This window comes from Abrus precatorius, unplaced genomic scaffold (assembly GCF_003935025.1).
Source record: "Abrus precatorius isolate BTA unplaced genomic scaffold, Abrus_2018 Scaffold9, whole genome shotgun sequence".
Classification (NCBI taxonomy): Eukaryota; Viridiplantae; Streptophyta; class Magnoliopsida; order Fabales; family Fabaceae; genus Abrus; species Abrus precatorius.
Window position 1 is genome coordinate 3,660,890 of NW_020874439.1, and position 9,660 is coordinate 3,670,549.

At 36.2% G+C, this 9,660-nt stretch overlaps 1 pseudogene; it reads right to left on the minus strand.

Moving 5' to 3' along the window:
- Window positions 1-238: 238 nt before the first annotated feature.
- On the minus strand, window positions 239-9,120 carry LOC113850052 (annotated as a pseudogene).
- Window positions 9,121-9,660: the final 540 nt, after the last annotated feature.

Sequence of the window (9,660 nt, forward strand, 5' to 3'; positions counted from 1 at the left end):
CTCTTTCTATTACTGTTAAATCACTTGTAGAGTGGTTACGTTCAAATTTAGTTTGTTTTTAAAACTTATTTCAACTAGTACAGACTTTAATAGTTGTGGCAGAGAGGATTAAAAAAACTAATCATTTGTGCCCATGAGAGTAATGTAATTATTTTTTATAATAGTTTCTTTTTGGTCTACACTTAGTAGTTCAAATCCTGTAATGTGTTAGAGCACTGGTGCCATCAAGTCCTTTTAGTTCAAATCCTGTAATGTGTTAGAGCACTGGTGCCATCAAGTCCTTTTGCATCAAAGTAGGCTACATAGTCAGCAACTGTAGTTTCCCTGTATTTTGGGGGATTATCTTCTGATAATAATTCCTTTATAGGCCCATAAAGCTTTGAGGATGCCATCGTACCAGTGCAGAAAAAGCATGCAACAGATATTCTTGGACCAACATGATTGGCTATTACTCTGTGTTCAACACTCTTGAATCTATCATTTGTTATAAGCTATAAATCGAACAAACAAATAATTAGCTACATATAAGACCACATCCATCATCAAATAAAAACAAATAAAACAAGCATTTCATGCTCAAGTAAGAGATTTATTAGTGGTGTAGTGTACGTGGACATAGACCCAGTTTGATAAACTTTTCAACAAGAACTAGCTAACAGAAATAAAAATAAAAAAAAGAGGTAAACTGAATCAAACATTTTCTAAAACTTAAAATCAGGTTATGCACCTCAGATTTTAGAAAAGTTAAATGAGAAAACTTCTAGGAAAGTTGAGATGCATATGTTGATTTTAACTTATAAGAGAAGTTTAATTCATTATACTTTCTGTATTAAGCTTATCCTAACTGAACCTCATTTAATTCACTAGAAGGCACAACAATATAGCAATTCAAAAAGATAAGAGATGTTATATGCTTTAAACCAAACATGTAGCAGACTTGCCAAGTTACTACAACTCCATGATAATTTTAGACATGGTTTGTACTATGTTAATAGCTTTGGCATGTACATAGAGCAGGCATAGAAAAAGGAAGTCTCTCCTTAAAGAATGAAATTTTAGATGTCACAATTATCCATTACATATTAAAAGTCGTTGAAGGAAGTATACAAAGAATAATAACAGGAAACTTGCTTGCAGAAGATCACCAATATTGACTACTAGAGCCCCAGGAATAGGTGTAATATCAATCCACTTATCCTGGTAAAGTACTTGGAGGCCACCAACATGGTCTTGAAGAAGCACTGTGAGGAAATCATTGTCAGAGTGCTTGGTGGTTCCCATAGTCAAATGTGGTTCAGGACAAGCAGGATAATAATGGCCAAGAGCAATAAGCCCTTCAGCACATCCTATGTCCTTTAGATGGTTTGGATTCAAACCTAAAGCTTCTGATAACAATTCAAACAGTAAAGTCCCCAGTTTCATAATGTGTTTCCCATACTCCAATAGAATGTCCCTACAAGAATATGCAGTAAAAACTTGAAGAAGAATATGTTAAGTTTGTGCCTCAGTGGCTGTCTTTCACATTCAAATTTCCTTCTAGTTGTTAGTTGTTATTTAAGTTCGAATAAATATTAGTTGGCAGTTTGTTAAAGTTGTTTGAGTCTGTTGTATATTTTTTAAATTGCCAAAATGTGGTGGAGTATTTTTAGCTTAGTTTGTTAGAGAAGTTATATTTAAATACATGTTTTGATAAATGAAAAAGTTGTCTTCTTCCAGCATATCAATTATTCTTAATTTTTAACAATTGGTATCAGAGCTTGAGTATCGTGTGAGAATTGAGAGCCTATTATACACAAAAATACAATCTAAGACGTTTGTTTGAATCACGTATGAATTAAATTCCACATGGAATGGGATATGACTCATATGAGTAAGTTAGGGGTTTATAAGGAGATGGATCCATGTACCCATAGTCTTAAGGTTTTGGGATTGTATTGTGGTGTCCTATTTATTGTAAGGCTCCCTACCTAAAACTTTCCAACCAAACAGTGGTATCAGAGCTTAGTTGATTCAAGTGACTGGCTCAGATGAGTAGATAAACCGTGATTGAGTGAGTTGATGGTATGGACTCATGGTTAGTGTGAAAAGTGCACTGAAGATGAAACAGTGACACTAGATGATCCATGTGTGGAGCCTAAAAAGTGTCATTAAGTTAATGATAGTCATGTGGTGTAGACTATGGATACTCAGTGATGGAGAAAAACTTCCCTTGTAGAGGGAGCCGATATGAATAGATTGGTTCACACTTGAGGGGAAGAATGGAATTCTTGGTGTAGCTCGTACCTCGCTCCTTGGGTTGGGAATTCGCCGAACTGCTAACATCAATGGTCTTTGCCCTCCAGCAATCTAAGATCAAGGATCAAGACCAAACAAAAAGGACTGAAATAAAGAAGAATTCATTATGTGCGAGACCACCTTCTTGCAGTAAATAAGGGAAGAGGACAAATAGGGTACGAGATGCTGAGGCGGGCAGCAAAGAACCTAATAGAGTCAAAGGCGAGACCAAGGAGGGGTGCCAGTCTAAATATAATTGCTTTCTTTTGAGATCAGTGTAGACCATGGATACTTGTGATAGAGAAAAACTTCTCCTGTGGAAGGAATTGATATGAATAGATAGGTTCACACTTGAGGGAGTGTTAGAATCAAGTATGAATTGAGTTCCACATGAAATGAGATATGAGTAAGTTAGGGGTTTATAAAGAGATGGACCTATGTACCCATAGCTTTAAAGTTTTGGAGTTGCATTATGGTGTCCTACTCATTGTAAGGCTCTCTACCTAAAACTCCTTACCTAAAAATGCAAAGCACCTCCAATCTTTGAAGGTGAAAATTATCATGTTTGGGCTTTTGGAATAGAATCCTATCTTGAGGTAGGAAATGTTTGGAAAGTTGTTAAGGAGGATTACGATATTAGAGTGTTAGAATCTATTAGAATCTTATAAATATAGTAATTATATATTTTGTAATTATGTACTCTTCCCTATAAAATTGAATAGTTTCGCTTTGCCCAAGACACACGAATTCATTCTAATGTCTCTCAGTATTTTCTCTCTCAACATGGTATAAAAGCCTACCTAGTTTGAATGTTGGGTTACCTATAGATGTCCAGTCCTGTTGCGTTCCATCCGTGTAGATGTTCAGTCTTGCAAATTTCATGCACCAGATGTCCAGTCTTAGGCGTGAGCAGCGTGTGTTAAGATGTCCTACATTATTTAGGAATAAAGTCAGTATACTCCTTATATGGTAGTCCTCCTCCTATGAGCTAGTTTTTAGAATTGAGTTAGACCTAAGTTTTTTAACATGATATTAGAGCACATTTTACCCAAACAATAGACAATGTCACAGAGGCTGACTGTCCTCTGTAGAAAAAGGTTTGACGCTTAGTTGTGTTGTATCATTTGAGCCATCATTCCCCCATCTCTTCGCACCCAACAACTCTCTACAAACACTTCTCGGCGACTCTACCCAAGTTTGTGAACACCATCCTTAGTGTCCATCAGATTAAGGATTCTATGTAGACTTATTTGGGCTCGGTCTCTAGCTTTCTCTGTGACTTTAGTGAGTTGCTTCCTCCCACTGCCACTCTAGTTGAGGAACTTTAAAATCACAAGAAGTTTTTCATGTTCTTGACTCTATTTGGTCTGCCCACAGAATATTTTCATGTTCGTGATCAAATCTTGGGTAGCCTCGTAGAAGCTACCATGGACAATACTTGGGCCACTCTCCTTCATGTTCCTCCTAAAGCCTCCTTTGAGCCTTGGCCTCCTAGTTCTGCTTTGGTTTCTTGGAACACCAATTGACCTCCAAGCAAAACGGCAGGAAAGGACGTCTCTGGTGTGATCATTGTCACATATCGAGACACACAATTGATAAGTGTTGGACTCTACATGGTCGACCTCCTTGCACTGCCTAGGTTGCTCAGAGTTCTGTGTCTCCTTCATCAACTTCTACTTCGCCATTGCCTTTGGATCCAAACCCATCACCTTCCTATAGCGATTTCCTAGAAATGGTATGAAGACTGGCAGGCCTTCGATTCCACTGCTGCTGTTACACTCATTGGTAATTCTTTTGTTGGCTTCTCTCACTCTTCGAGCCCTTGGGTCCTTGACTTTGGGGCCACCAATTATATCACGAGTAATAAATCTCTTTTTTCTTCTTTTTCTACTTCTAATTATTTACTTTCTGTTAGCGTGGCAAATGGATCTCAAACTCAGTCCCAAAGTGTTGGTATTATTCATTCTCTTCCTTCTATTTCTATTCACAATGTTCTTTATGTTCCCGAGGCTCCCTTTAATTTATTGTCCATCAGTTAACTTATCCGGTCTCTTGAATTATGACCTTGAAAACTACTAAAGAGATTTGATATTTTCTCAAACAGGAGTATGAAGGAAATGAGAATATCAAATGCATGTGTTGAATTTAGTAAGACAATTTAAGATGCAGAGAATGAAGGAGACCAAAATAGTCAAGAAGTATTTTGATAAACTCCTTGGCATTGTCAACGAATCAGACTGTTGGGCACACAATTCACAAATTCCAGAATTGTTCAAAAAATTCTGGTTACTCTTCCTTGAAGGTATGTATCCACAATTTCTTCATTAGAAAACTCCAGAAATTTGTCAACTGGCAGAGCTGTTGAGTGCCTTACAAGCTCAAGAAGAAAGAAGGCTGATGAGAAATGAAGCCACTATTTAAGGAACTTTGCAGGAAAAGTTGCAGATTGGTAAGAGTAGCAATTGGAAGAACGATGCAGATCAAGAAAACAACAAAGTAGATTATGGAAGCCAAGCAAACTATCTGCCATGCAAACATTGTGGAAAGGAAGGTCATGCTCCTTTCAGATGTTGGAAAAGGCTTGACGTTAGATGCAACAAATGTAATCAGCAGGGCCATATAGCAAAAATCTGCAAATTGAAGGAGAAGCGGGATGAGGCTTAACTTGTTGATCCGGAAGAAGAACATTTCTTTGTAGCCACATGCTCTACAACCAACAAGAAATGGTTGATTGGCAATGGTTGTACAAACCAGATGACCGTCCATGCGGATCTTTTTAAAGAGCTTAATAGAGATGCAACCTCACAAGTCAAGATTGGTAATGGTGAGAATATTGCTGTCAAAGGAAGAGGATCAGTTGAAATCTTGACTGCCTTAGGTACTAAAGTAATAAATGATATTCTTTATGTACCTAAAATTAATCAAAACTTGTTAAGTGTGGGCTAGTTGTTTGAAAAAGGTTACAGAGTCTTGTTCCTATCCAGACAGCAGATGGAGAGGACTTTGTTCAAAACAATGATGAAAGGAAGACTTGTTTCAGGATCATCAAGCCATGGTTGACTTCTCAGTTACATTCACTGAGCTTTGGCATAAAAGACTGGGCCACTTCAATAATAATGCATTGCTTCGTTTGAAAAGGAGAAATATGGTGGAAGGATTGCCAGCTCTAGAGGACCAAACAGTAAGTTGCAAGGCGAGACAGATATGGTCCATGAGTTCCATTTATTGGAACTATGTTTTATTTATTTTTGTTTCTAATTGGTCAGGGGCTCTTTTGCCTTGGAAAATAATAAAGTTACCTCACGGGGAGTTAGCTGCGCCCACAAATTATATAAATACTACCGTTACATTAGCTTTACTTGCATCAATAGCATATTTCTATGCGGGTCTTTCAAAAAAAGGATTAGCTTATTTTAGTAAATACACAAGGCTTGTCATTTTGGTAAGCAAACATGACAACTTTTTTCTCAATCATCTTGGAGAGCATCCAGTAAATTATTTTGATGGGCCAAATGCTACTAAGATCCAACCAAACAAGGGCAGACAGGTAAAGGTGTATTTTCGTTGGCCAAGGGCAAAGGCGGGAAAGGATGAGCCGGTGGGTCAAGATGTGTGAAGAGTTAGTTAAAAGAGAGAGAGTATGTAAGTGATAGCGAGTGGGGTTGAAAGACATGTATTCAGTTTTCCCTTAATCTTAGGCTGGGCTTGGAGAATTCTCTCCATTGCTAGGAGTGTTGCTCTTGTCTTTCTGTATTTGCATTTTCATTTCAGTTCAATAAATTCATATTTCTCTCTGTAGGAATTTCATCCTATCAGATTTACTTTTTGAAATTCAAGTCTGAAGTTGTTAACATTTTCTAGAAGTTCAAAAATTGGGTTGAAAATCAAAGTGATTGTAGAATTCAGGTGTTGAGGTCATATAGTGGAGGTGAATACACCTCAGAAAGGTTTAATGTGTTTTGTGAGTCTGGAATTACTCATCAATTTACTGCTCCCTACTCACCTCAGCAGAATGGCGTAAGTAAAAGGAAGAATAGGACTGTGATGAAAATAGCCAGATTCTTCCTTCATGAGAAAGATCTTCCAAAAAAATTTTGGGCAGGGCTGCAAATACTGCAGTTTATTTGCTCAACAGGTTGCCAACAAAATCTGTAAAAGAGAAGACTCCATTTGAATCATGGTATGGTTTTAAGCCTTCTTTGTCTGAATTGAAGGTTTTTTGTTGCATATGCTTTTCTCACATACCTTAGGTGAAAAAAGACAAGCTAAAAAAAAGGCATAACCTGAAATTTTCATTGGCTACAACAATGTGTCCAAGGCTTACAGAATTTTCCAACCACAAACAAGAAAGATTCTTGTAAGTAGAGATGCTCATTTTGAGGAGCAGAAATGGAGGTGGGAAGAAGCAAAAGCAGAAATCAAGATAAAGAGTTAATCAACTGAGATTTGGGAAGAGAAAGGAGAAAGCTCTGTAGGCACTGACAACATTGATCATGAACCTGTCAGAGGTGCCAGAAAACTTTCTGAAATTTATGACAGATGCAGTGTGGCTGTACTGGAACCTGCTGGTTTCAAAGAAGCTCAAGAAGATCCAAGATGGGTGGATGCAATGAAGGAGGAGCTTCAAATGATTGAAAAGAATCAGACTTAGCAGCTTGTTCCTAGGTCTCATCACAAGAATGTCATTGGAGTGAAGTTGGTGTTTAGAACCAAATTCAATGGTGTTTAGGCCAGATTGGTGGTGAAAGGGTATGCTCAGGTATGTGGAGTTTGAATCTCAGAAACATTTGCTCTGGTGGCTTGACACTATTAGACTGCTGATTGTCATAGCAGCACATAAGGGTTGGAAGGTGTTTCAACTAGATGTAAAATCTGCGTTGTGCAAGTAAGGAGCATTTCAGGGCAGCAAAGAGGGTACTAAGCTATATCAAAGGAACTATCAATGATGGAATCATGCCTGATCATAATAATAAATTTGATTTTCATGGTTTTTGGATAGTGACTGGGCTGGATCTATTGAAGACATGAAAAGCTGGTTACTGCTTTACTCTTGGATTAGGTTATGTTTTCTTGGAGATCAAAGCAGAAGAAAATTGTTGCTCAATCTACAACAGAAGCAGAATTCATTGCTGCAACTGCTGCTGTTAATCAAGTCTTGTGGATCAAGAAGTTTTTAATTGGTTTACACGGAGAAAAAGGAGAGAGCACACAGATCTTTGTTGATAATCAAGCTACAATATCAATTTCTAACAATCCAGTTTTTCATGGCAACACCAAGCATTTTAACATCAAGTTCTATTTTCTTAGAGAAATACAGAATGGAAGAGATGCTAATCTGGAATATTGCAGAACTGAAGAACAAGTGGCAGACATATCCACTAAAGCTCTTTCTAAAGAGAAGTTTGAGTTCTTGAGGAAGAAAGTAGGAGTTTGCTGCTATCGATTCAAGGAGGAGTGTTAAGTTTGTGCCTCAGTAGTTGTATTCACATTCAATTGGTTGTTAGTTGTTCTTTAAGTTTGATTGTCTTAGCTGGAAGTTTGTTGAAGTTGTTTGAATTTGTTTTATATTTTTTAAAATGTGAAGATGTGGTAGTATATTTTTAGCTTAGTTTGTTAAAGAAGTTTTATTTAAATACATGTTCTGATAAATGAAAAAGTTGTTTTCTTCCAGCATATCAATTATTCTTAATTTCTAACAGAATATCAATTCTAGAATATTTCAATTTGTATCATCAGTATGCATTTTATAACTGTTAATACAACATCTTTATACTTTAAGTTGTTTTGTTGATTTTAAATTACTGCTTTTTCAATAAGAAATCAATAAATCTTATTTTTTTTAAGAAAAACTGTAATGTTTAATATTATTAATGTATTGAATCTGTAATTTATGATAAAAACTTATAAAACATAAGTTCTTATTTTGTCTTGGGCACGCATTAAGTGATAAAAAATCTGTATCCTATACCTGTTTTCTAAATCAGTAGTTGATGAACGATGAACTATAACTACATATAAGCAAATTGAGACGCAATTTTATAGCCTTTTCAATTAATATAAGAAACATCTGAATCTTACGAAACCGTGGTTTGTCATGTAGTTTATGCAGAAGTAAAAACATGTCACTGCTTAACTAGTAACATAATCTATCATTTTAAAAAATAGAAATTATGAGCCTCCAAGTTTGAGTACTGATCTATGTTGAAGGATTAAATACTTGATACACGAACATACCTGCATACTAAAGGAAAATCTTGTGGTTGATGATATCAGGAGACAAGTAACAGATAAAGGTATCTCTCCAATTGAGTGCTGGTGAGCTATAAAGATCAAAATTGCTATTGTACACAAAGGATCTTTCTCTCGTGTATAGAATTCTTTTTTGGTTTCACTATCCTGCTCATAAAATCTTTGCACCCCATTTTTTATCTCCTCAAGAACACTTACAGGGATGCCATGATTCACCACCTGAAAAAAACCCCATGTTTCTGATGCTTCCTTGACTATGTCAACAATCCCTTGATGCTTACTTGGATCTCTGTCAATATCCGAAAGGTCTATGACTGGAATATTATGGCCTTTGTTGCCTAAATTTGAGGCCTTCTCATATTTGTCATGTTGATGATGGAATAAGCAAGGAACCTTCTTCACACCAGCATCAACAAGCCCTTTCACACCATCTTTTGTTTAATCAAATGCTTTGCGTTCACTCAATGTAGAATCAAACTCAAGTTTGGTTGTTCCTGCCATTTCATTTGTATCAATGGTTCCCATTTTCCTTGTGTTTGTAGTGAACTTGGAACTTTAAGAATGAGCAGAATATAGAAGAGTCAAGGAATAATTATGGTGTATGTGACACCAAAGAGTTACAAGTGCAAATTTGACAATTGCTGTACGGCAGGTTATATTATAGTTGGTATTTGGGACAACTTGCCTATAATATAATTGGGAATAACATAGATAAAAAAACAAAAACAGATAAGATTAAATAATTGTAGCCGCCATAACTGTTCAAATTTGTTATATATTGTAAAGTAGTTTATATATATAACCATCAACGTCTATGATGTCCCTATAGACTACACAAATTCAGGAGTAGAAATATATATATAGTCTATAGGGACATCATAGACGTTGATGGTGGATGCTTTGAACTAGCTGCTCTAGAAATGGGATTGAATCGTTATCTATCTCTTAGACTAGAAAATATCAAATATTTATTTTCATTGTTTGGTCAAAATAATAGAATCATCTCAAAACTTACCACTGAATAGCAAAATTATTTACTGGAAAGAGTAATTTTTTTATCCCCTAATTCATCTGTGACATCATACTAATTCTTTGATGATATTCAACGTCAAATTCGGCTTTGAATTTTACAGTTTT